The sequence below is a fragment of the Canis lupus genome, chromosome 20 (assembly GCF_003254725.2).
Source record: "Canis lupus dingo isolate Sandy chromosome 20, ASM325472v2, whole genome shotgun sequence".
NCBI lineage: Eukaryota > Metazoa > Chordata > Mammalia > Carnivora > Canidae > Canis > Canis lupus.
In genome coordinates this window covers 54,291,103-54,319,098 of record NC_064262.1, presented here as the reverse complement: position 1 = coordinate 54,319,098, position 27,996 = coordinate 54,291,103, and the positions used below count along the sequence as shown (strand labels likewise).

General features: G+C 50.3%; 2 protein-coding genes across 4 annotated transcripts in view; one reads left to right on the top strand and one right to left on the bottom strand.

Moving 5' to 3' along the window:
- RFX2 (regulatory factor X2) overlaps positions 1 to 14,720 on the bottom strand; it is a 97,502-nt gene extending 82,782 nt beyond the window's left edge. For 2 of the 3 annotated variants that reach the window (XM_025457167.3, XM_049098170.1), the window contains exon 1: positions 14,546 to 14,720. The gene's annotated coding sequence lies outside the window, so the exon portion shown is untranslated. The remainder of the gene's footprint in view (positions 1 to 14,545) is intronic. The other variant, XM_025457165.3, reaches the window with a different exon arrangement.
- Positions 1 to 27,996, top strand: part of LOC112666363 (long-chain-fatty-acid--CoA ligase ACSBG2-like) — a 151,759-nt gene that overhangs the window by 41,142 nt on the left and 82,621 nt on the right. The window lies entirely within an intron of this gene.

The window sequence follows — 27,996 nt, the reverse complement described above, 5'->3', positions numbered from 1 at the left end:
GAATTCTGGGGTCAAACTGCTTAGTGGCCTGTGGGACCCCCTGTGCAAAGCCCAACCGTAACCAACCACTTTACAAAATGGAAATACGCTCGAGTCAGGTGGGCCCGTGCTGCTCACACCTTGGGAGTGACCTAAGCATCACAGTGAAGTATCTGAACGCTGGGTCTTAACTCAGACAGTGGTCGCCTTTTTAAAAGACTAGTGACGACCCCAGTGTTGTGCCTGTCTTCATTCTGACACCTCGGGCCACCCGTGGCTACTGGGCACCTGACATGTAGCTTGTCCAAACTGAGATGTGCTGCGAGTGCAAAACAGTTACTGGATTTCAGAGACTTAGTGTGCAAGCACGTGAAACATCTCAAATCAAAATGTGTACACATAGATTCCATGTTAAAATAACAGTATTTTGGATATGTTGGATCACATAAGATCTACTATCAAATCAACTTCAGCTGTTCCTACTTTTTAACCGTGGCTACTAGAGAATTTTAAATTACCTGTGCAGGGGCACCTGGGTGGCTCAGTGGTTGAGCGTCTGCCTTTGGCGTGTGATCTCGGGGTCCTGGGATCGAGTCCCCCATTAGGTTCCCTGCAGGGAGCCTGTTTCTCCCTCGGCCTGTGTTTCTGCCTCTCTGTCTCTGTCTCTCTCTCTCTCTCTGTGTGTGTGTGTGTGTGTCTCTTGTGAATAAATAAAAGCTTTAAAAATAATAATAAAATAAATTACAGGTGCACCTTGAATTACGCTTCTGTTGGACAACTGTGATCTAGAACACTCCTAGAATAAATCACCAAACTGTGAATTTCCAAATATCTTACAAGGCCTTATTTACCTAGAAAGTGTGTGCAAGGACTGTTGGAGCCTGGTTAAGATTTCCACCTGCTAAGAACTCGACTCAACTCAACTAGTACTTCCTCTATTTGGTGTCCCACAAAGACAGTGAGACATGGTCTCTATCTTCTCACTTCCGGAGAGAAAGGGAGCCACACAAATAACTCCTTTGTGGCAAAGGGGACAGGTACAGACTCCAGGTGGGACAGCTACAGACTCCGGGTGGGACCGGCACCATGAACATGGGGTAGGAATCTGGAAAGGTCCACCCTGGACCCTGCAGCAGGTGGGGTGGGGCAGACAGGAAGGGGGACTAGTTGCCGGGCAGGAGCTGGGCAGGAGCCGGGCGCAGCGGGGTGTGTGCCACGGCAGGGGTGGGAGAAGGACAAAGAGACTGAGCTGGTGACGCAGAGGCCACAGGTTGGGGGCTCTTGGGGAGAACAGTCTGGGCCACCCCGAGAAAGGCTATGAACATCGGGTGGAGCTTCTGGACTCCATCCCACAGGGCAGAGGTCAGCAAACCGTGGCCCACGCCCCCAGCCGAGTCCCGCCCAGTCTAGTGCCTGGTTTTTACGTGGCCCGGATGCTGAGAATGGGCTTTACATTCATAAATGGTCATAAAATAAATCAGAGTCAAACTATCTTGTGACACGTGAAAATTACACGAAATTCGCACGTCAGCGTCTGGAAATAAAGTGTTACTGGCCCGTGGCCACACCCATTCACTTACATGTTGTCCACAACAGAGTGGGTAGCTGCGGTAGAGACCCGGTTGGCCCACAGAGCCTAAAATATTTACGATCTGGTCCTTTACAGAGAATGTTTGCCGAAACCACCCCCCCACACCCCCCCTTTCTTGGAATCCTAAAAGATTCTGCGGGCTTCCTCTGCTCATATAAAGCCACGGCCCTTTTGCTGATATGCAGAAAAACATGGAATGGATATATTTCTCCAATTAAAGACCATTCGCCCTACAAATATTTCTTAAGGCTTCGGTAGAGGTCTCTTACCTGCTAGTGACTGGCAGTAAACAACACAACAAATTCTCCTCGAGCACCGCAGTCCTGGCAAGCATGGGTCAGCCCACCGTGCCTGATTTCACGGCAGAAGTCTTAAAGGACATCTGTTCTTATGGCTGCTGTGCACCACTACCCTATTTTATGATTGAATCATGTTTTATTTAATAAAAACATCGCGAGTGCATGTCATTTAATTAAATGCACTGATACTCCATGGTGTCCCACAAGGACGTCATGCGTCACCCTCCCAACAGCAGCAGCAGCAGCTTAAGGCCACTGTTGAGGGCAGTTGGAAGCATCAAAGGTTTGGAAGGAGAAAGCACAACAGCGGGCCTGCACCACATCCCTCCCAAGGGCAGCAGTTGGAAGCTGCTGTCCACAGTCCTCCACCAGAGTGTCTGAACCAGCAGGGCACAAGCAGGAACGGGAAGGACGGGATCCAGAGGAGACATGCGGGCAGTGGTTGGTTAGTGGGGTGCCGGAGACGGGGAGGAGGCAGGGGGACCCCAGCCTCCAAGACCGACCACTGAGATGATGGGACCAGGATAATCGTTTCTCCTTCACCTGCAGCCTTGCTGTCCTCACTGGCCCTGGCCCAACCCTCTCTAAAATTACGAAGAGTCGTGACTGAGCTCACATTGTAGCAGAAAAGCAAGTGGAGCTGGGGTAAGCAGGAGAAAGGACTCCTCTGCTGCCCACCCAAGGGACCAGGAAGCACAGGGAGGCATTTTTACCTTTGTCCGGGCCTGCTGATCCTACCCTGCTGGGGCCGTGCCAGGATTAGGAGGAGTATGGGTCAAATGCCAAGCACATGGTAGGTGCTCAGGGTGTGAGGCCGTGGCAACCCTTGATTTTTAAAACATAACCTTGGGGTCTAATGGTTAGGACTTTGAAGGCCTGGCTGCTCCCTCCCCAGAGCTGCTCTTTTTTTTTAAAGATTCTACTTATTTATTCACGAGAGACACAGAGAGAGAGAGAGAGAGAGAGAGAGAGAGGTAGAGACACAGGCAGAGGGAGAAGCAGGCTCCACGCAGGGAGCCCGACATGGGACTTGATCCCGTGTCCCCAGGATCACGCCCCGGGCTGAAGGCAGCGCTAAACCATAAGCCACCTGGGCTGCCCCCAAGAGCTGCTCTTTATTCCCTGCTCCATGGCTCCCACTACTCTCTGCCTTTCTCGAAAAACCCTCCTTCCTTGATCTGAAGCACAAGAGGGAGTTTGGCCACTCGACAAGCCTTTGTCAGAACTCCGGGCTGCAGAAAAGTCTCTCTGCTTGAAACTCTCAGGATCTGGGCACCTGGGTGGCTCAGTGGTTGAGCGTCTGCCTTTGGCTCAGGTTGTGATCCTGGGGTCCTGGGATTGAGTCCTGCATCAGGCTCCTCACAAGGAGCCTGCTTCTCCCTCTGTCTCTGCCTTTCTCTGTGTCTCTCATGAATAAATACATAAAACCTTAAAGAAAAGAAAAGAAAAGAAAAGAAAAGAAAAGAAAAGAAAAGAAAAGAAAAGAAAAGAAAAGAAAACTCTCAGGATCCATGTAAGCAGATTTCACAGGAAAATATGTTCCTGCATCCAAATGTCTCTAATTCCCTCGGACAAAGAATCCCTGCAGCACTGGAAGGTCTCGTAGGGCTCTGAGGAGGCGAACGGCACGCTAACTGATGGCATGTGTCACTTCAGCTAAGATCTTTGTAACATGACAAGTGAAGGGACAGCAGTTATCTGAGTCTCCACTGGCAAACAATACGGGGACTTTGCTCTCCATAAAGTGCATCTCAGCCTGTTAACCGGTTTCTGTTTTGACTGGCAGTAACAGTTACTTCGACTCCCAGTAAGAATCGTGACGATCGGGATCCCTGGGTGGCGCAGGGGTTTGGCGCCTGCCTTTGGCCCAGGGCGCGATCCTGGAGACCCGGGATCGAATCCCACGTCGGGCTCCCAGTGCATGGAGCCTGCTTCTCCCTCTGCCTGTGTCTCTGCCTCTCTCTCTTTCTCTCTGTGTGACTATCATAAATAAATAAACATTTAAAAAAAAAAAAAAAAGAATCGTGACGATCGGCCTAGAACTTGGAGCTCCGTGGCAGAAACTTCAGAAGTGAGGGCTCCCCGCAGCCTGGGCAGTGCGGCGAGCACTTGGCTAACGTTCACACACGTTTCGAAGAGAAAAGGGAGAGGGGGCCCAGGGGAGGGGGAGTGCCTTCCGTGAGATGAGCTGCCCTCCACACTCACCTCTGTGGCCAGCAGGGGCCACGCAAGGCCTCCTGATGGGAACCGCTCCTGACCCTGGGAACAGCACTGGGGAAATGGATCTTTCAGGAAGTGAGCCAGGGTTAGAAATATTTACCTACTCTAGGCCTCTATTGATCCTCAGTAACTACTTCCTCCAGCACAGCAGGGCGGGCTTTCAAAACTACACAAATTGCCAGTGCCACACAAAGGCTAATGGTCTAAGTACTGACAAGATGCCCTATAACTTTGCAAAAAAGAAGGATTCGTTCATTCAACGAACTGTGAGTGCCACGTTTGGTGGATGAAACAATTCTGATAGGCACGATCACCATATTTGTTTCAAAGCAACTTTTTAACAAAGTGAAATCTTTGAAAAGCTCCAAACCAAAACAAGTATGAATCAAGACACTGCAATTGGCTCAGGTGCAGGAGGAGGCATTTAATATTCTCCACTGTGTACACGGCTCCCGGCAAGGGGACCCAGCCATGCTTGGGTTCTAAGGCTCCATTCTCCCTAAGGCCCCTGCGCTTTCTGGAAAAGAATGAGCCTTGCCATTTTAACTGAGCAAAAGGGGAGTCAGTGAATGGCAGGGGCCTTCGATCAAGATTTCTTTTGGCACTTGGTAAAGGAAAGCTATGTGTCGAAAGGACTGGAAGGTTAATCTCTCCTGACACAAAAAATGTGGCATTTTTAAGGCTCTCAGATCTCAGGCAAGGGTTTCATGATGTTTGTTTTTTGTTGAACCCAAAGGCTGCCATCACCTGATGTAGGCCTCGCTCTCAGGACAACACCCTGGGCTCCAGCGTCTGATTCATTCACGCCGTAAACGTGAAGCCCTGTGGGAAGTGTGGCAGGCGCAGCGCCCTGTCCTCTAGGAGCCCACAACCGAGAAGAGGAAGCCAGACGCAGAAATCACTACTACATGTCCAAGTAGACTTGGGCTGTGGCAATACAGGCTTCGTGCCACCTCTGGGCGATGAACCCCATGGTCCCTTAACTAGAGGTAGTTCTGTCCCCGCAGGGGACATTCAGACATACCTGAAGACACAGTTGTCACAACTTGAGGGGAAGGGGTGGGCGCTACTGGCAGATGGAGGCCCGTGGACGCTCAGCATCGTGCCAGGCGCAAAGCCAAGAGCTATGAGATGGGAGAACCCGCCCAGGCCGACGTTTCCCCACCTGGCTCGCTACAACAGGTCTCGGGTCCCTGGTAAGAGAGTCCAGAGAAGGATCTGGAGAGAAAAGTAAGATTGTCATCAGTAGAAATGACAGTTGAAAGAGGGCAGACGAAAGCATAAGGCCCGTGTGAGGCGTGGCAAGTCCACTCCGAGGACTTGAAAGAGGAGGCGATGAAAAGGAGCTGAGGCTGGAAACAGCCTTGAACGCTGAGCCGAGCACCTCGTAGTTATAGCAAAGGCCACAGGCGAGTCCGTGGGTTCGGCCAAAGGGGGCAGAATGTGCCCTTTCGACCCTCTCCCATGCCCCGAAGGGCCAAGGCAAGCGGATGGGAGGAGAGACCGGGCCGGGAGACTCGGAGGCCAAGGAGCCAGCTCTGCGCACCTGCGCACGGACACGAGGTGACGGCGGGCAGGCTCCTGGCTCCTGGCGCTGGAGCAATGCTGCTTCCAGAGCGGGGGGCAGAGGGTGGGCCGCCCGCAGCCAGGGGAGGGACAAGGGACTCCGGCCCCCCGCAGCTAGAATGAGGGCAGATTCTAGGCTCGTGCAGGTGGGAGGAAGGTGGGAGCCCCAAGCCCGAGGGGAGGTGGGGCACCCTGTCCCTGCCCTGCTGCCACTTCTAACTCCCTAAGTGCCCCCATCATGCAACTTAAGTTAAATCACTGCCAATCAAGGAACCTTTTCTTTTGCTCCCTAAGAGTCTGGAAGGGCACTGTCCGGCTGACAGACGCACACCCAGGTGTGAAGTAAGACCAGCAAGGAATCGAGTCCCATAGGGCTTCCAGAAATACCTTCTATGTACTCCCGTGTGGCATTTTTAGAGTTGCCAGTACAACCAGGCCATGATTCACCCTCCGAGAAGCTCCTGAAAGATCTCCCCTTCCTGCTTCAACCGCAGCTCAGCTGCCAATGGCCACTGACGACTTCTAATTTCTGTAGCATCTTCTCCCGTCTTAACTTCGCCCGTGACGGTACATTAGCTCACTTCAGTACCCAACCGAGTACAAACTCCTCAGATGCTTGCTATTTGGGGCCCTCACATATTTGCAGAATAGACAAAGACCCCCAGAGAGCAACTCACATACGGAAGTCCCCACAAAGGTGAATCCTCCTAGAAAATGAGACATTCTTTTAAAAATCGGAAGCACATTCTGTGGGCTGTTTTCCGTGAGTCTGGGATTCCAAATCTGTTTTTTCTCGAAGCAGGCTACATCTGTCTGTCTGTGTTCTGAGGCCGGGAGGAGTGGGGAAGCACCATGGGCCGCTTTCCTGGGGTTCTCTCTGGGTGGTAATGTTGGGGCTGCTGCTTCCAAGGCCTTACCCCACGGGTCGCCTTTTGGACAGAAATGTATCCGGGAAACGTGGCACTGTTTCTAAAGGATAAACAGCTCGCATTGCAAAAATGTCAGCGTAATTAGGTGCGAGTGCAACCTTAGGGACGGAGTCCCGTATCACTGGTATGATTTCAACAGTGAGCTGGGAGCAGGCGCTCGTGAGCAGGGCCTTCTGTCCGTCGGTGGGGACTGGCTCTTTGCCTGTCCTTCCATGGCCGGTCCCCGGCTAATCCTCCTGGTCTCTACTGGGCCTCGCTCTCCCTGGGGCTCGGTCCTTGCCTTGCTTCTCCTTTGTCTTCAGAGTCCTTTCCCATCCTCCCCTTCCATCGTCTCCGAATCCCTTCAAAATCTCCTCTGTCCGGGCATTAGTCACAGTGGCCAGACGGTGGCAACAACCCAAGTGTCCACTGACGTTTGAGTGGGTGGACACAGTGTGGCCCATCCACACACCGAAATATCACTCAGCCATAAAAAGGAAGGCCTTTCTGGCACAGGCTCCAATGCAGGTGGATCTGGAGGGCGCTGTGCGCAGTGCACCCAGCCAGACACACAAGGACACATGTTCTACGATTCCACTTTCACGAAACATATCGAACGGGTAAACTCATAGGGATGGAAAGTAGTTTAAAGATTACCAGGGAGGGATCCCTGGGTGGCGCAGCGGTTTGGCGCCTGCCTTTGGCCCAGGGCGCGATCCTGGAGACCCGGGATCGAATCCCATGTCGGGCTCCCGGAGCATGGAGCCTGCTTCTCCCTCTACCTGTGTCTCTGCCTCTCTCTCTCTCTCTCTCTGTGACTATCATAAATAAATAAAAAAATTAAAAAAAAAAAATAAAGATTACCAGGGAGAGGCCTGGGAGAGCGGATGGGGAATGGGGAGTTTCTGCTGTTGGGACCAGAGCTCCCATGTGGGGTGACGAGGAAGTTTCGGAACCAGTGGGGATGGCTGCCCGCCATCGAGAATGCACTTAATACCGCCGAATCGCACGCTGAACGTGGGTAAACCGGCAAATTGTACATCACGTATATTTTGCCACAATTTAAAAAACCACTTTCCTCTGTTGACTCTTCACTGGTTCCTGCTTCTATTCTCACTCTGCACCCTCTCCTTGGATGGTCTCATCCATTTGCAGGGCTGAGATGACCATCTGAGTGCTGGCAGCTCCTGGATGCTAACCCCCACCCGGGCCCAGCCCTGGGAGCTCCGGACCCTGCAATCCAGCAACCTCCTGGACGGTTGTCCCCACACGGATGTCCCACAGACACCTCAAGCTGGCCCAGCCCACCACTGAACTCATTACTTCCCCTGCCCAACACCAGCTTCTCCCGTGGTCCCTGACTCACCACAGTGACACATTTTACAGGATCCAGACACCTGGGAATCGCCCTCACCACCCCCCCACCCCCAGGCCCAGCAAGTCCACAGGCCCCTGAGCCCCTGAGAACCTGGCCGCTCTGTCTCCCCAGCATCCCCTGGCCGGTGCTGTCAGGCAGGCCCCTGTCCCTCTTCACTCGGACTACAGGCGACAACCTCCTCTCCCTCTCCTACCTCCAGACTCTAAGGCTTCTGACGCACCTTCCGAAATCACGCCTGTTCACAGAGCCACTTGCCCACAGTCTCAGCCCAGCACCAGAGCCAAGCCCCACTTGTCCGGCCAGGGCTCAGCACACTTCTCCTGTAAAGGCCCAGACAGTAAATACTTTCGGTTTTGCTGGTCATGTTCTGCTTCTGTCACAAACACTCGACTCTGCCGTGGCCTCGCAGAAGCAGCCGGAGATGGGATGTAAATGAACGAGAGTGGCCGAGTTCCACAAGAACTTTACTCACAAGAACAGGCCGCAGGCTGGAATCGACCTGAGGGCCATTGCTTGCTGACACCTGCTCTTCTCTCTCACCTAATCTCCCTAGTACCCCGGGCCCGGCTGGCGGGAGCTGTTGGCAGGTTCCTGAAAACACAACCGCACCACGACTGTCCCACCCAACCCCACGCAGACGGCTAGCACCACCACTTCTAGATTGTCTCCCTCCATGCTTCCTTTTAGTCCTTGAAGCCTCAGAGGCTAGCGCTTGACTCAGAAGAGTGAATGAATGAATGACCAGATGTCAGAGGCCCAGAAAGCAGCTCTTCCAGTAAACTGGTGGACACCACCCATCTGACGGCTCCAGGCACAGGGGAAATCTACCAGCCATCTAACTTGAACTTAGAAGAGCATCCAGACTCTTCCCCCACGGCCTCTGGGGTCCTCTGTCTTCCTCCTTCTGCTCACCACGCATTAACCACACGGCTGCCTTCCTCTGCTGTGACCAGGCCCGGCTGTGTCCTTCAGCCACAGGACCTTTGCACCTGACGCCCACCCCATGCCTGGAAGGCTCTCCCCTCAGAACTCCACAGGGCTGCTCCTCCTCCTCATTTCAGTCTCAACCTCCTGAAGAGCACCCCCAGTCCAGGGGTCTAGTTCATACACACATGCACATGCTCAAAATAACTGGAGACCTTAGTCTTACAGGTTTACTGCCTGTAGCTCGTCTGGCCTTCATTACACAGTAAGTGACAAAGGATCACCGCACCAGGCCTTCCACGAAGAATGACATACTTTTAATGGCTGTATGATTTTTTTCCTATTTTTTTTTTTTAACATGGACCCCAGCAGCTGTGATCTGATTGACAGTGTCTGATACCCACTTGCCGTAGGTACAACCTACAGGTTTGGGAAGTCTGCTAGATTTCTCAGAAAGTCCTAGAATTCAAGAAAATTAAAAAGTAGAATGAGGTGCTGCCAGGGCGTACAGCAGGGTTCTCAGACTCATGAAACCTGTGTATCATGAGGCAGGAATGCGTTTCAGGGAAAGAAAAGGGAAGCGCGGCCAGGAGCCAGGCCCGGCCGTCTGCTCCTGAGGCCCTAACTCGAGTCCTGGCATGAAGAGCGGGCTGGTTCTCACCTCTGAGTGGCTGCTTTCCAGACTCCGGCCAGGATGGCACCCGAGAGCCAGCGATAACAGAGACGGGAATCCAGTTTCTAAATGTTCTCATGTGAAAGTTCCGCCGGCAGAGCTGGCCACCTAACAGAGCCCATCGGAGGGGGTGATGCGGGGGGACCAGGTGCGGACCGGCCTCTGCCACAACCAGCTCGGGCCGGGGGCAGGGGGCTTCCAGTCACTTCTTCTGTTGTTTGTGTTTTTGTCGAGCGCTTATGCTTGCAGAATGATAGATTCCTACCAGTGAATTTCCACCCTAACGGAAGGGCATTTCCCAGCCCAAGACAGACAGGGCCGGCTCATGTACCTTGATCCCCAATGCCTCCTTAGCACTCGCAGGGGGTCAGAAAACAGAAAACCCAAATGAGAACGGGTCCCAGGCTGCTCCCCGATCGTAACAGTGCGGACAGAACAGTAACAGCCAGTCTCGTTGGGCACCTACTGTGGGCCAGGCCCTGTGCTACACAATTATCAATAATATCTCGAACATGGCAGGCAAACCAGGATTATCACCCAGCTCACGGATGCTACACCTTACCTGCGGCCCCTGGCCCTGAAGCAGCGGGGACACGGCACGCGAGCCCTCCTCTGCCAGGCCCGGGGCCTGGGGCTGCAACATCCACTTCCACAACCTGCTTCTTTCCCTTTGCTCCTCCTTCTGCCCCACTTCGACCGACCCAAGCTGTTCCAAGACACACGGGCAGCCACCTTCGGTAGGTAAGGAGCAGCTCTCAACTTCTGCGTAGGCTCCTCCCATAGGTGCGCGGGGCAAACTATTTATTCATTTGACAAATAACTCATTGAGAGCCTATTCGAGTGCCAGAACGGCGCTCCGCTGGGAGGAAAGAGAAGTTAATAAAACACGCAGAGCTTCCTCCTCTTAAGGAGGTGACCTTCTGATGAGGCACCGGCTGGTGATAATAAAATAAATGCTACAGAAAGAGAAAGGAGGGAAGCAGGCTAAGTGTGTGGCCTGGGAAGGTGACATTTGAGAAAAGGCCTGAAGGCAGGGTGAGAGCAGCCCCCCCCCCCCCACTCCTATTACTTGGTGAAGAGCTTTGGGACAGAAGGCTTGAGGAACTCCCAAGAGGCCTGCAGGGTGGAGGCAGAGGGAGAACAAGATCACTGTCAGCAACGGGGCCAGTACTGGGTTGGAGAGGCCCAGGTGGGAGGAGACTTTGGCCTTTGCTCCAAGCGGAGATGGGAGCCCTGGAAGGGTTCTGAGCTGGGAGATTCACAACAGAAGGTAACACACCCCCAGTCCCCCACCCCTGCTGGGTTAACAAACAGGCTGGAATCATCCAGGGCCTGGAGCAGGGTGGCGTGGAGCAGGGCCGCCGTGGAGGTGGCAAGGCACGGTCAGATGCCAGGTGGACTTGGAGCATCTGCTGATGGCTCGCGAGAAAGAGGACGACTCCAAAGCTCTGGCCTGATCAACCAGGAGAAGCCGGCGGCTACTCACTAAGAGGGTACGGGGGCTGGAGGAGCAGATCGTGGGGCCCGTGGGGAGCTCAGTTCAGCCACCTTGTGCTTCGGGGGCCCGTAAGAATCTGCCTGGCTGTGGCCAGCGAGTAGCTCGAGTAGAGTAGCTCGGCAGGCTGCTCTGCTAGGGAGACCTTACTCGTCCTCTTAGGCAGGCACACTTCCCAGGCCGAATGATCAGGACTCTGTCTCTGGCTCTTCTCCCCACCCTCCTTCACCTACTCCTTGTCCTATACACCCTTGATTCCAGGTCTTCCTCTCAAGGGTCCCCTCTTTTTTTCCCCTCCTATAAGAATTCCTTTGCTGCTCTTGCCATCTCCCAGAAGCACTAGGAGGCTTTCGGCTTCCTCTCTAATTTCCATTCATTCACTCATTCAACAAGTTAAGTACATCCCCGGTGCCAGGCACAGGTCTAGGGCACATGGCCTGTGACAGAGCTGCTCATCCTTTAAGTAACAGAAAGGGAGTCAAAATGCCTTTTTATAAATACAGAAATCCCCAATCCCTTCTAACAATGCCCATATCCAAAAAGCCCTGAGAACTGGAAGTGTTTTGGTCAATCTGACACAGACTCTGACCTGAACTGGCTTGATTGAGGCTGTTTCTGGTCCTTATCTACCCACTTGGTGGGGGTACTCCTACAGCCCGGGGCAGAAAGCTGGATGTGTTTGCTGGGTGCATCTGTGGCCAGGGGTTTCAGACACTGCGACAGGACCTGCACGTTCCTGTCCCCCACGTTTGGCGAGGGTCCCAACCAGCAAGATGATTTCTCTGGGAACTTTCCTGGCCCTTTCAACAGTTCACATTTTACTAATAAGTAGGTGTGGGGAGGGGAGGATGGTGCATTATTTAAGCGATCGAATGGCAGTTAATTAAAAAGTCAAATATATTATGGTTAAGATATGGTTCATTCTGGCCCTGGAGCAAAAGAACCACAAGTGACCTTAAAAATTCCACCAGCACATTCCAAATTTTGACTCAATTATAATATTAATTAAAGTTCCATTAATTAAATATTGACTAATACGAATGAATTTTAATTCGAATCTGAAACTACAAATTAGCTCCAGGGAATGAGATCCAGATAAACAATTTCCCAGCACCTGCATTTCTGGTGAATGGCTCCATCCCCGGCAGTGCTTCGGGGACAACATGGGTAAAAAGATGAATATTACCAGGTGATGCGAATCCTTCACCCCTGATGCAAATATATCAACAGAATTTCAAAGGACTGGGTCTGTCGCTTGCTGCAATTAAGAACTCTGGAGTTCTTAGCCCCTCTGGAGGCGTCTGGGCAGTTTATCTGGCATGAAAGAGGAATGTACCTAAAGGCTAAAGAATTCAGTTTTGCTTTTGCTGCAGAAGCGAACTGTTTCTGAACTCACTCCCTGCCTACACCAGCCGAACATCACAGGATCACAGACGCGGTTAGCTGGTCCATCGTGCTATAGGAAGTCTTTTCTTAAAACCACCGGGTGCTCCCTGATACTGTCCCAAACCCCCAGGCTGGCGAAGTTAGCGGCGATCTGGGACCAAGGAAATCGGATTCTTTGAGGGGCGGGAGGGGAGGCGGGAGGGCGGGGAGCCGGGAAGGAGGGGGAGGCGCTTACCCTCCGCTCTCACTTCTCAGGCCCGGGCAGGTGAGAAACCATCTATCTCTACGGTTTATTTTGCAGCCGGTTCACATTTTTACCCTGGAGTGGGAGAGAGCACAGGGAGCCCGCCCTGGGAGGACCAGAGGGTGAGGGTCTCTAACAGAAGCACGCAAATAATGTTTCAGAGCGTGAAGCCAAAAGGTAAAAACAAAACAAACAAACAAACAAACAAAAAAACAAACATGTTGACAAAATATGCGCAGGAAAAAAAAAAAAAGTTCTGTCGTTGCTGTTGGGGTCATGATTATTTAGTTGGGGGAATCTGACTGGGAGGGAGAAAACCCGCGAAGTCTGCGCTGCCGGATAATTGCGCGGAGCAAGGAACAGTTGCGCGTGTGCACGTGCGCGCGTGTGCGTGTGCGTGTGCGCCGGGGGCTGCACAGTGGAAACACCCAGAGGCAGGCAGGAGGTCTACGGGGAACGCAGACCTGGCCTCCCTCCCTCATTCCTGCAGGGCAACCGGGAGGTTAAAATTAGGCCGGTGAACCACCCCCGCCTCCGCTGGACCGGCGGGGGCGCCTCGGCCCCAGGGGCCCTCGAAATAGCCACCAGGGTCGGGAAACCGAACTTTCCCGGTGCAGCAGTGACAACAGCCAACGGAGGCTGAGCGGGAGGGAGCCCGGAAAGGAACAGAGTATCTGGGGTGTGCCCGGGTGTCCCGAGTGCGCGCCGGAGTGCGCTTCGTGGGGGAGGGGGGCGCGCAGGGGAGGGGTTTAAATTCGCAAAACACACACGCACTCACACGATCGCAGGACAAAACGTCACTGAGCGGTCTGGGCCACAAGTTAGGCTCTTTAAACAAAATAATTAGAAAAAGAAAGAAAGAAAGAAAGGAAAACAGCTTTTGGAGAAACTCTTCTCGCTTGGAGGTCAGTCCAAAGAGGGGAGCGGCGGGTGGGTGCAGGGTCCCCCAGACTCAGGAATGTGGGGTTCAGAGGGAGAGGCGGAGGGGTGTCGGTCCGGAGACCTTAGCCACGAGGATTTTTGGTAAAGAGCCAGAGAAGCGGGTCCCAGCGAAGCCCGATTCTCGGGTGAGTTTGTGGCGAAAAAAGCGAGGGTGGGGGGTGGGGGGGTGTTTTCCCAAGACGAGCGAGTGCACTTTTGGGTAAACAGTGAGAAAAAGGGTCCAGGGGAGGCCCCCAAAGCCACTATTCGGGGTGGGGAGTCAAAACGAGAAGACGGTCCCCAGGACGCCCCAAATCCGGGAAATTGGGGCAAAGGTGAAAACGAGTCCTCCAGGCCCTCCCGATTCAGGAGTCCGAGGTCGGAGTGAGCCGGGGACCCCCAACTTCAGGGGTTTGGGGTGTAAAAGAGGAAGGGGTCCCCAGGAGCCGCCCCCCCCCCCAGTTCGGGGAGTTCAAGGTAAGGCTTTGAGATGGTTTCAAGAAGTTGAGAGAAAGTGAGAGAGAGGTCCCTGGGCGCCCCCAAGTTACGGGGTTGGGGGAGGGGAGTAAGTCGAGGTTCCCGGGAGCCCCAGTTCAGGGAGTTTGAAGATAAAAGTTTGAGGGGTCCCGGGCCACGCCCAGGTCGGGGATACTGAGGGTAGGAGTGAGAGAGAGCTCGGGGGGGGGGCTCCCCAACTCTGGAAGTTTTCTGAAAAGTGAGGCGATGAGTTCCGCACCTGCCCCCCGAGTTTGGGTAAAAGTTGGGGGGGCTGGTCCCCAAAGTCGGCCGCGCCTGCGGGGTCGGGGTGAAGACGCGAGTCCCGCGGGCGCGCCGTCCCGGGCGTTTGGGGTGAACGGCGGGGGCTGCGCCGTCCGCCTCCCGACACCCCCCCCCCGTCCCGATCCCCGCCGCCCCCCACACTCCGCGGCCCGGCCGGGCCCGGGGCGGTCGCATCGGTCACCTGGAGTTCGGGCCGGGAGTTCGGGCAGCGGCTCCCGCGGCGGCAGCAGCGGCTGCTGCGTGTTGGTCCCCGTTGGTAAGTAACAGTCTCCACGGCTACAGTCTCTATGGCGGCGGCGGTGGCGGCGGCGGCCGCTCCTCCTCCCGCTCCCGCCGCCCGCCTGCCTCGCGCGCCCGCCCGCCCGCCGGCCCGCCCGCCGCGACGGGGCGGGGCGTTGTTACCGGCAACGGTTACCAGGCTCCACGCCCCGCCCCTCAGCGGCCCGCCCACGCCCGCCTCCTACGGGCGCGGGGAGGGCCGGGCGTGAGCCCCCGCGGCACCCCATTGGCTGCCCGCAGTGCCCATCAGAGGGGGCGTTCCCGGCGAGGGCGAGGCTTAGCCAATCGCCGCGAAGGGGGGCGTGGCTTGGCGGGAGGCGCGCGCTGCTCGGAGGGTCGGCGAGCGGAAAGCGCGCGCGGCCCCCGGTGGGTGGCGCTGCTCGGGGAAGGCCGCGGCTCGGTGAGTCCCCGGGGGGCCTTCGTGTAGCTCCACGACCGATTCGATTCCCGGGACGTCCAGACAGAGTCCGAGTCTGGGGTCAGCAAACCCCGACCCTGCCCGCCGCCTGGTTTTCATGCACCACCAGCTGAGAGCTTTCAAATATATATTTTTTTAATGGTTTAAAACAATCAAAAGAAGACTCTTCGGTGGCATGCGGAAAAACGATGAAGCTCTTGTATTACCGAATCTAGTGGTTTCGATATCTTTTAAGGGTTGGCGGGCTGCACCCCTAATTATGTCCGCCTGTGTTTGTCAATAAAGTTTTATTGGAACACAGCCAGGAGGACCATCCTTTTAAGAGATCGCGGAAGGCTGATTTCTCACTACACGGGCAGGCCTGAGCAGCGAAGGGTTAATTCGTTGTGCAAAGATGGAATGGCATCGGCAGAGCCTGGAAGATTTACTACCCAGCCTTTCACAGAAAAATGTTTGCCAACCTTCTTCCCTCCCCAGATGGTAGGTTCAACTATGCATAGGACAAACAACCCACACTCTCCTGGAGCTTTTTCTCTAATGTGGGGACACTGACAATAAACAGAATAAATAAACATATATAGTTATTCAGGAGAAGGGGCTGGCCCAGTAAAAGAGAAGATTTGTTCTGGAAAGAAAGGGGCAGGGCAATTTAAAGGAAGATTAGACCTCAGCCCCATTCATTCATTCATTCATTCAGTCATCCATTCATTCATTCACTCAACAATTAATCATATTTGTTAGCACTGATTAAATTGTTCTTAGGTGCCAGACACTGATCTAAGCATTTTTTCGTATGCTAACTCAGTTGAATTTCACACTCAGATCCTAAGAAATGTGCTATGCGTTATCCCCATGTTACAGATCAGGAAACTGAGGTCTGGAAAGAATGAGTGAGTTTGCCCAGTGCCAAGCAGCTTGTAGGGGCTTCAAAGCCCCCAGTCTGGTGCCAAAGCCCATGCATTTGACTACCAGACAGGTGATTTTCAAACATTTTTGGCCACAACATCGCAGCAAGAAATACATTTGACCCAAAGGGCCAGTCCACACAAACATATACTAACTGAGACAAAATGTTCATAACGTGATACTTTAGGCAATGCTTGATCTTTTCTATTCATTTTAATGAAAATGCTGATGGTCACCTGCTGAAGTGATTTTGCCACTTTCTAATGGGTTGCTTCTTGCAGATTTTTATGTGACAAGTCTTAAGCTTAGGACTGCAGGAGTCAGCTCCTTTCCTTCAATTATTAATTTAGCCAAAAATGTTTATTGAGTGCCTACTATTTGTCAGACACTGATCCAGGTGCTAGGGATACAATTCTCGTGCTCCTAGGAAGAGTGATATGATAGTAACTTAGGGATGACTGGCTGGGCTTATTTCACATAGAGTAGCCAGGGATGGTCTCTCAAGGGTGACCAAGCATCCTGCATGCTTTGAGGTTATGGGGTTTCCCAGGATGTGAGACTTTCAGTTCTAAATATAGGAAGTTTCAGGACCACGCAGGATGAGCTGGTCACCCTAGGCCTCTCTGAGAGGGTGACATTTGGGCCAAGGTTGGAATCACGGGAAAAGGGGAAGACAATATCAAGAATTCAAAAATCCCTGGGGTGGAAACTCACTTTAAAGAAACAGTGGGGGGACACCTGGGTGGCTCAGCAGTTGAGCATCTGCCTTTGGCTTAGGGCGTGATCCCAGGATCCCGGGATCAAATCCAACATCCCTGCATGGAGCCTGCTTCTCCCTCTGCCTGTGTCTCTGCCTGTGTGTGTGTGTGTGTGTGTCATGAATAAATAGATAAAATCTTTTAAAAAATAAAGAAACAGTGGGATCACTGGATATGGCTGGAGCAGAAAGAATAGGGAAAGCACAAGTGGGTAAGGGGCCGTGACTCAGTGAATGGAGGGGATCATTTCATTTAAGGTCTGCCAGGCCATGGGAAGGGGTTCTCATCAGATTGGGAAGCCATTGGAGGCTTTGAAGCAGGAGGGAGATGTAATCAGATCTGTGATTTGTGGTTTTAAAAAAGCTCACTGCTTGGGGAACAGATTGTGGGAGACAAGAAAGACAGAACAAGAATTCAGGACTGTTACAATTCTCTGGGACTGGCAAGTATAGTGGCTTGGATTAGGGACCTGGTAGTGGGGGTGGGGATGAGTGGGTGGCTTGGAGGTGCATTTTGGAGAACATACTTGATGTGGGAAACCGAGTGATAAAATTTTAGGTTGTGATGGGAGGTTGTCTTGTGGCCACATTGTACAGCCCATTCCGCTATAACTCTTGTTTTGAAAACGTATATTTGTCCCAACTTGATGCCACATTTACAGTAAAATTTATGCATTTCTTAACCATTTAACACATGTAAAACTGCTGTCTGGAATGAGAGATGGTAAGAAAATAAAAAATACTTGTAATTAGAAATTAGAAAATTAGAGGGGCACCTGGGTGGCTCAGTCAGGTAAGCGTCTGACTCTAGATTTCGGTTCAGGTCATGACCTCAGGGTCCTGGAATTGAGCCTTGAATTGGGCTCTGCACTCAGCTAAGAGTCTGCTTGTCCCTCTTCCTCTGCTCCTACTCACCGCCCCCCAAATAAATAAATAAATAAATAAATAAATAAATAAATAAAATCATGATCCCGGGGTCCTGGATTCAAGCCTTTAGTCGGGCTCCCCTCTGCCTGCTGTTCCTCCCCCTGCTTGTGTGCTCTCTCGCTCTCTCTCTGTCAAATAAATAAATGAAATCTTTAAAAACAATTTTAAAAAGAAATTAGAAAATTAGAGCAATTAGAAAAAACTTGGAGATGAATGAAAATGAAACACAGCATACCAGAATTTGTGGGATTCAGCTAAAGTAGAGGAATATTTATAGCTGTAATCACCTATGTTTAAAAAAAAAAAAAAGAAAGAACCTCAAATCAGTAATTGAATCTTCCACCTTAAGATCTGGAAAATAGGGGATCCCTGGGTGGCTCAGTGGTTTATCACCTGCCGTTGGCTCAGGGCGCGATCCTGGAGTCCCAGGATCGAGTCCCGCATCGGGCTCCAGTCCCGCATCGGGCTCCCTGCATGGAGCCTGCTTCTCCTCTGTCTCTGCCTCTCTCTCTGTATCTCTCATGAATAAATAAAATATTAAAAAAAAAAAGATCTGGAAAATAAAGGTAAATCAAACCCAGGGCTGGCAGAAGGAAGGAAATAGATTAGAGTGGGAATAAATGAAATAGAGATTAGAAAATCAATAGAATTAAGAAGATCACAGGTTAGTTCCTTGAAAAGATCAGCAAAGCTGACAAATCTTTAACTAGACCGACCAGGATAAAAAGAGAAAAGACTCAAATTATTTTTTTTTAAAAGACTCAAATCACAAATCAAAGAGGAGACATCACAACCAACTTTACATAAATAGAAAAAATGGTAAGGCGATGCTGTGAACAATTGTTATGCTGACAAATTAGATGTATCAAATGAAACGGGTAAATTCCTAGAAAGTGACTCAAGAGGAAATAGAAAATCTGAGTGAACCTATGAAAGGAGAAACACTGCATTAGTAATCCCAAAACTTCCCGCAAAGAAAAGCCTGGAACAAGATGGCATTGCTGGTGAATTCTATCAAATGTTTAAAGAAGAAGTAACACCAATCCTTCACAGACTATTCTTAAAGACAGAAGAGTAGGGAATACTCTGTGAGGCCAATTCTAACATTCTATGAGACCAGTATTATCCTATCCTGATACCAAAGCCAGACAAAGATATCCTAAAAGGAAAAAACTATAGGCCATTATCCCTTATGAACATAAATGCAAAAATTCTCAGCAAAATACTAGCAAACCAAATCTAGCAATATATAAAATCATTTACCCACTGTGACCAAGTGGAATTTATCCAGGAATGCAAAGTTGGTTGGTTTGATATTTTTTTTAAAAGTGTTTTGTTTTGTTTTTTAGATTTTATTTATTTATTCATGAGAGACACAGGCAGAGGGAGAAGCAGGCTCCATGCAGGGAGCCTGATGCGGGACTCCATCCCGGGACTCTGGGATCATGACCTGAACCGAAGGCCGATGCTCAACCACTGAGCCACCTGGGCATTCCATAAAAAATAAAAAAAATAAAAGTTTTATCATTTTAATAGAGGACAAAAACTGTATGATCATCTTAAAAGAAAAAAGAAAACATTTGACAAAATCCAGCACTCTTTCATGATTTAAACAAACAACACCACTCAACAAACTAGAAATAGAGGACTTCCCCAGCCTGATAAAGGGCATCTAAGCATTGCACCACAGATAAAGACACTCAGTGGTGAAAAACTGGATGCTTTCCCTCTAAGATCAAGGACAAGGCAGAGATGTCTGCTCTTGCCACTTCTCTTTAGCATTGTACTAGATGTTCTAGACAGGGTAATTACGCATAAAAAATAAATAAAAGACACCCAGATTGGAAAGGAAGCAGGAAAACTATGTTTGCAGATGACATGATCTTGTATGTAGAAAATCCTAAGGAACGCATTTAAAAAGCTATCACACAAATAAATGAGTTCAGCAAGGTTGCAGAGTACAAGATCAATATACAAAACTCAATTATTTTTCTGTACATTAGCAATGAATAATCTGAAAATGAAATTTAAGAAAGAAAAACATTTACAATAACATCAAAAAAGGGATGCCTTGGTGGCTCAGTGGTTGAGCGTCTGTCTTTGGCTCCGGTTGTGATCCCGGGGTCCAGGGATCGAGTCCCACATCGGGCTCCCTGCATGGAGACTGCCTCTCCCTCTGCCTGTGTCTCTGCCTCTCTCTCTGTGTCTCTCATGAATGGATGAATAAAAACTTAAATAAACAAACAATAACACCAAAAAGAATAAAAGATGGAGGAATGAATTTAGTAGAAGCCAAGATTTGTACAATGAAAACTAAAAAACATCATTGAAAGAAATTAAAGAAGACCCACATAAATCAAAAAAAGATAACCACGTTCCTGGATGAGATTTAACATTATTAAGATGATAATACTCCCCAAATTCATCTATAGACTCTATCTCTATCAAAATTCAGCTGGCTTTTTTTCCATAGAAATTGATAATTTCACAGAAATTGACTGTAAACTCCACAAAGAAACTCAAGGAACCCGGAATAGCCCAAATAATACTGAAAAAGAAGAGCAAAATTAGAAAAAACCATACTTCTAGATTTTAAAACATACTAAAAAACTGTACTGTGGCATTGGCATAAGGCTAGACATACATATAAATGGAATAATGTTGAGAATCCAGAAATAAACCCGCCCATTTTACAGTCAGTTGATTTTTGACAAGGGTGGCAAGACTACTCAATGAGGTAAAAGTAGTCTCTTAAGCAGTACTAGGACAACCAGATAGCCCCACTCAAAAGGATAAAGTTTGACCCCTACCTCACACCATATACAAAAATTAGCTTAAAAAATCGGTCATAGATTTAAATGTGAGAACTAAAACTACAAACCTCTTGGGAAAAAAAAAATAAGAGTAAATCTTCATGACCTTGGTTTGGCAATGGTCACTTTAATATGATACTAAAAGCACAAGTCAAAAAAGAAAAAAGAAAAAAGAAAAGAAATAGGTAAATTAAACTTCATCAAAACTGAAAACTTTTTGGGGCAGCCCAGGTGGTTCAGTGGTTTAGCGCTACCTTCAGCTCAGGGCCTGATCCTGGGGTCCTGGGATTGAGTCCCGTGTCAGACTCCCTGCATGGAGCCTGCTTCTCCCTCTGCCTGTATCTCTGCCTCTCTGTGTGTGTGTGTCTTTCATGAATAAATAAATAAAATCTTAAAAAAAAAACTAAAAACTTTTGTGCTTCAAAGGAAATAAATAAATAAAGTGAAACCATAAATAAAGTGAAACAACAACCCATAAAATGGGAGAAAATATTTGCAAATCGTATATCTGATAAGGGACGTAAACCTAGAATATATAAAGAGCTCTCACAGTTCAACAATAAAAAGACAAAGAACACAATTTCAAAATGGACAAATAGGGACACCTGGGTAGCTCAGCAGTTGAGTATCTATCTACCTTTGGCCCAGGGTGTGATCCTGGGGTCCTGGGATCGAGTCCTGCATCAGGCTCCCTGCATGGAGCCTGCTTCTCCCTCTGCCTGTATCTCTGCCTCTCTGTGTGTGTGTGTCTCTCATGAATAAATAAATAAAATCTTTAAAAAAAACTAAAAACTTTTGTGCTTCAAAGAAAATAAATAAATAAATAAAGTGAAAACATAAATAAAGTGATACAACAACCCATAAAATGGGAGAAAATGTTTGCAAATCGTATATCTGATAAGGGACGTAAACCTAGAATATATAAAGAGCTCTCACAGTTCAACAATAAAAAGACGAAGAACCCAATTTTAAAATGGGCAAATAGGGACACCGGGTAGTTTAGAAGTTGAGTATCTATCTACCTTTGGCTCAGGGTGTGATCCCGGGGTCCTGGGATCGAGTCCAGCATCGGGCTCCCCGCAGGGAGCCTGCTTCTCTCCCTCTGTCTATGTCTCTGCCTCTCTCCGTGTCTCTCATGAATGAATAAATAAAATCTTTTTAAAATAATAAAAATAAAATAAAAATGGGCAAATATTTCTCCAAAGAAGACATACAAATGATCGATAAGCACGTGAAAAGGTGCTCAAAACCATTAGTCCTCAGGGAAATACAAATCCAAACCACAGTGAGCTACTGCCTCACATCCAATAAGATGGCTATGATAGAAAAGCCAGATACGAACAAGCACCGGCAAGGACGTGGAGAAATCACAGACTCACACAATGCTAGCAGAAATGGGAAATGGCGCAGCCACTTTGGAAAACAGTATGTTGATCCCTCAAAAAGTTAAACATAGAATTGCCATATGAGCCAGCGATTTCACTCCCAAGTATATACACCCAACAGAAACAAAAACATATGCCCACACGAAAACTTGTACACAGATTTTCATAGTGCCATTACCCAAAATAGGCAAAAGCAGAAAGAATCCAAATAACCCCACCAATGGATGGATGAATAAATGAACGATGGCACATCCGTACAATGGAACAGTATCCTGCTATAAAAAGCCCCAACACACGCTACCATGTAGATAAACCTTGAAAACATACGGTCACTGGGAGAAGCCAGACACTATAGGGCCATACGGTGTGTGCTTCTTTGTACGAAATCTCCTGAATAAGCAAATCTACAGAGACAGAAACCAGGGGTAGAGGGTGTCAGGGGCTGGGGGAGAAGGATGGGGAGTACCTGCTGATGGGGGCAGGGTTTCTTTTTGGAGGGAGGACACTGTTCTAAAAATGATTGTGGTGATGGCTGTGCATATTCTCAAACCACCAAATTATGTGCTTTAAAAAGACCAATTCTATGGTATATAAGATACTTTTTTTAAAAAGATTTATTTATTTATTTATTCATGATAGACATAGAGAGAGAGAGGCAGAGACACAGGCAGAGGGAGAAGCAGGCTCCATGCAGGGACCCGGATACAGGACTCAATCCCAGGACAGGCGCTAAACCTCTGAGCCACCCAGGGATCCCCAATTCTGTGGTATATAAATTGTATCTCGAGGGATCCCTGGGTGGCGCAGTGGTTTGGCACCTGCCTTTGGCCCAGGGCGCGATCCTGGAGACCCGGGATCGAATCCCACATCGGGCTCCCGGTGCATGGAGCCTGCTTCTCCCTCTGCCTGTGTCTCTGCCTCTCTCTCTCTCTCTCTGTGTGACTATCATAAATAAATAAATAAATTAAAAAAAATAATAAATTGTATCTCGATAAAGTTATTTTTACAGTTCTGCTACCATATTCATTAGTTCTTGCTGAGTGTGTAACTCGGGGTGCGGGGTCGGGGGGTGCTGGGTGGCTCGGTTGGTTGGGTGTCTGCCTTCAGCTCAGCTCATGACCCCGGAGCCCTGGGATGGGGCCCCACACCCGGCTCCCTGCTCAGCGTGGAGCCTGCTACTCCCTCTCCCTCTGCTGCTCCTTCTGCTTGTGCTTGCTCTCGTGCTCTCCCTCTGTCAAATAAATAAAATCTTTTAAAAGGTGGGGTGGGGACACCCAAGTGGCTCAGTGGTTGAGGGTCTGCCTGGGGCTCAGGGCATGATCCCGGAGTCCTGGGATCAAGTCCCACATCAGGCTCCACACAGGGAGCCTGTTTCTCCCTCTGCCTATGTCTCTGCCTCTCTCTGTGTCTCTCATGAATAAATACATAAAAAATTGTAAAAATTAAAATAAAAGTGTTTAACTCAATGAGGACGTTTTGGGGCAGTGGTGTCCTTATCCAATTTTACCGCAGACCTGTGGTTTTTATTGTGCAGTTCTGCCCAGGGCGGGCGATTTTTAGGAATGCCTATGGCACCTTATGGGCGAACTGGCTGTACGTGGCTGTCGCTTCAGTCTGATGTGCGTAAGCAGTGGGTGTAGGCTTGCCAAGCGACAGTTGTCCTCCATAGAGACAGGACAAAATGGGGACCCTGCTCTGTCACATTTCCAGAAAATCCAATTAATTCCCCTTGGCCCTCTAGTGAAAGGGGACCAGCCTCAGAAGTTCAGTGGCGACCTGCAACGTCACGGCTCCCCCACGCAAAGGCCTGCCCTTGGCTGATGTCTAACAACTGCCACGCATTTCTCGTCTTGCTTCCCCCCTGGAAGGAGGAGAAGACTGAAGTCCCCGGAGACAGCATACTGAGCTGCGGCCAGCCTGTCTGAGCCTGCGACACACGCACCTCTTCCCAAGCAGACCCATCCCAATTTAGCAGCAAGTGGCCTCCCCCGGCTGCCAAAACAGACATCTCAGGCCCTTCGTTTCTGGGAGGCCTCCCTGCGGTGGCTGCAGCACACAGTCCCCGCCCTATGGGGTCCCAGGGTCCAGGCATGCCCTTGGGGTGCCCTTCACCGGGCCCTCCTCGTACCCAGCACTCAGCACCCCAGAAGCCCCCTGCCCAGACACCCTTTTAACAAGTTCCCTCCTGCCCTCACCCTTCCGTACCCCCAGCGTAGGTGCACAGACTTTGGGGTTGGGACCCTCTTTCTCTGCTGTTTCCTCTGAAAACTTGCCGTGGGGCTGGCATCTCACTGGGGAGCTCATAATCTTTGAGTCTTGTCACGGGTGGAAATTCTAGTTTTTCCGAGGACTGTCTCTCCCCCCACATCCAGGCTAAGTAGGTTCCATCAGGGCAGGGACCTTTTGGGCCTGCTCTCTAGGATCCTCGTCACCTAGAGCAGAGGTTCTTAACCAAGAGCACTTCTGCCTTCAAGGAGACATCTGGTGATCTCTGGAGACATTTGTGATTGTCACAGCCAAGAGGTGGTCCTGGCATGGAGTGGGAAGAGACCGAGGATGCTGCTCAACACCCTACAGTGCACAGAATGGCCCCTATGGCGGAGAATGATGTGGCCTCAAATATCAACGGTGCCTCAACTGAGAAACCCTGTATGGAGTGTTTGGGGGTGAAAGTTGAGTCTGATCCCTGCTCATGTTATGCACCAGTATAAATCCTCAGCCGTATAAACCAGGGTGACCCCCCTAGTGCCTGAGTCACCCCTTCTCTCCTCCAACTCAATATGTGTATTTAAATGTGTGTAGCATCCTAGGACCTCAGTGGGTCAGATGATTATGGAACAGAGTCCCCTGGGGGTCAGTGGAATCCACTCACCCCAGGGGGGGGGGAGGGTCTCATCTGAGATAATTTTGTCCCCCAGGGTGATGTCTTGAGACATTTTTGTTGTCATGACTAGGGGAGGGAGAGTTACTGGCATTTGATGGTACAAGGTGGGGATGCTGCTCCACACCCTACAACACACAGGACAGTCCCACCCCAGAGCATGACCCAGTGTCAACATTGAGTGCCGAGGCTAAGAAACCCTGGTTTAGGGGATCCCTGGGTGGCTCAGTGGTTGACCATCTACCTTCGGCTCAGGTCATGATCCCAGGGTCCTGGGATCGAGTCCTGCATCGGGCTCCCCGCAGGAAACCTGTCTCTCCCTCTGCCTATGTCTCTGCCTCTCTCTGTGTGTCTCTCATGAATAAATAAAATTTTTTTAAAAAAAAAGAAAGAAAAAAAAAAACCCTGGTCTAGAATCAAGCTTGAGCACGGCTGTTCCTCCTTACATCACTGTCGAATAAATGGACATTAGAACACCAAGCCTGCAGGTGCAAACTTGCCCAAATCTATATATTTTTAAAAGTATTTAAAATTTGAGATAAAATATCCATAAAATTTACCAGTTTGACCATTTTTTTTGTGTGTGTGTGTACAGTCAGTGGCATTAAGCATACTTATACTGTTGTGCAAACATTCCCACCAGCCGTCTCCAGAACCTTCCATTTCCCCACACAGAGACCCTGTCCCCAGGAAGCACTGACCCCCGCCCCCTGCCCCACCCCTGGCTCCCACCACCTCCTCTCTGTCTCTGTGGACGGGCCTCCTCTGGGGACCTCCTGGGAGTGGGGTCCTGCAGGAGGTGTCCTTCTGGGTCTGGGTCCCCTCCCTGAGCCCGGTATCCTCGGGGCCCGTCCCCGTGGGGGCAGGTGTCGGGGCCCCTTCCTTTCTAGGGCCGGGTCATATCCCAGGGTGTGGATGGACCTCACTGTGGTTATCCATGCATCTATCCACGGACACTTGGCTTGCTCCACGTCTTCGCTATTGCAAATAATGCTGCTACAAAAGTGGGCGTGCAAACATCTCCTAGAGACCCTGCTTCCGAAATCCGAAATCCCTTAAGGTTAGATGGGCAGAAACTTCGAGGAAGCTCTAACCACGAGGGGAATGAAGAGGAAACACAATTCTGTGCTTAAAAGAAGGGTTTTAAGCCTCTGACTATCATCCAGGGCAGACAGAGGAGAGCTGCTCCGGGATCGTCCACAGGTTTCCGGCACAATCCCACCATCTCCAGCTCAAGCAGTGGTGACAGGTCACGGGGGCGCAGCGGACAGGTGTGAATTTCCTGCAGGAAAATTCAGCTCAGGACTTACCTTCCATCATCACTCTTCACTTCCCAGGATCCCTAGGCAGGTCCAGGTCCAAGTAATCCCTCATCAGAGAAGAGCCAGGTCCCTGGTGACACTGGGTTGGGGTGGGGTTGGGGGCAGCCAGGGAGGGGAGAGATGAGCCTCTGCTCCTCAGGGGCCGGGGGAGAGGCTGACCGTTCCCTAGTGCCCTCTGCTCACAGTCCATGCCTGAGAAAGAGCTTTGCTGCTTAAAGAAGCTACTCGAACCACACACTGCTTTCGAGGACCTCATGGTGAAACATTTAGGGGGAAAATGGCAGAGCTACAGCCTGCAGCACAGGAAACCAAAGGATCAGAAACGTTGGTAGTGGTGGAGGGAATGGGGTGTATGGACGGCAGCATCTTGCTTGCTTTGTCCCCCAAACTAAGGCTCCAGGGCCGGGGCCATCAAGGAGGAATCGCTCACAGGGTGTGGCCAACGCATCCAGGCTTCCCTGGGCCCTTCCTGCTGTTTAAACCGAAAACCCACAGTTCCTCAAACACTGAACCTGAGTGATCATATATATGGCCCAGAAATCCTACTAGGTAAATATCCAAAGGGATTGGAAACACTCGTCCACGCAAAAGCTTGTCCGTGTCTGTGGCAGCCTTACTCACAATAACCAAAACGTGGAAAGGACCCAAACGTCCAACACCAGTTGAGTGGATAAGATGGGTGCCTGGGGGGCTCAGCGCTGGAGCGTCTGCCTTCAGCTCAGGGTGTGACGCCGGGGTCCTGGGACCGAGTCTTGCATCAGGCTCCCTACGGGGAGCCTGCTTCTCCCTCTGCTTGTGTCTCTGTCTCTCTCTGTGTCTCTCATGAATACATAAATACAATCTTTAAAAAGGAGGATCCCTGGGTGGCTCAGTGGTTTAGCGCCTGCCTTCGGCCCAGGGCGCGATCCTGGAGTCCTGGGGTCGAGTCCCATGTTGGGCTCCCTGCATGGAGGCTGCTTCTCCCTCTGCCTGTGTCTCTGCCTCTCTCTCTCTCTCTCTCTCTCTCTCTCATGAATAAATAAAATCTTTTAAAAAAGTCTTCTAAAAAAATCAAGATGAATGGGTAAATGAAACGTGGTATAGTGAGTTACAGAACGGACTACGATGCAGCCATAAAAAGTGAAGGAATGACACACACACACCGCAGCACAGATGCACCTGGCACGCACGATGCTCGGTGAGAGAAACCAGACACAAGAGGCCACATGGTGAGGGATTCCATGTCTGAGAAACATCCAGAACAGCAGGAAGTGGATTAGCGGCTGTCGGGGGCTGGGGCAGTGGGAATTGAGGGGGTCTGTTTAACCAGAACAGAAGCCGGGGTTTCCTTCTGGGGTAGTGCACATATTCTGGAATTAAATAATGAGGATGGTCGCACAACACTTAATTAAAACCACCAAATTATACACTTTGATATGAAGTTTCTGTTATGTGAATTATATCTGAATAATCATCTTTAAAATGGTTTGTGGGGTTTTTTGTTTTGTTTTTTGGGGGGTTTTGGGGGGGCTTTTTTTACTCCTGAAAGTTCTATGTCCCAGGGAACACTCCAGCTGCTGCAACTCCTGGATTTGGTCGCAGATGGATATTGACACTGGGTCTCAGCGACCTTTGCTGACCGACAGTCTTCCTGACTGCAGCCAGATGCTCCTCGAAGAAAGCGCACAGAGCTGGGATGTGGACCAAGCAACCTGGCTCTGAAACCCATGCACTTTAAAAAAAAAAAAGAAGAAAAAGAAAAAGAAAAAAAAAGACACCCATGCACTTGACCTCTACCTGGGAGTGCATCTCCGCGCGGCTCCCCTGCAGCATGCTTGCCTACGGAGACCATATTCCTGGAAGGCAGTAAATATAATGCTGGGAAGATACACACCAGGAGAAAGCCTGACCTTTTTTCTGTAGATCCTTTCACGGTCCAGGCTGTCTGCACTTACCAAGCATAAG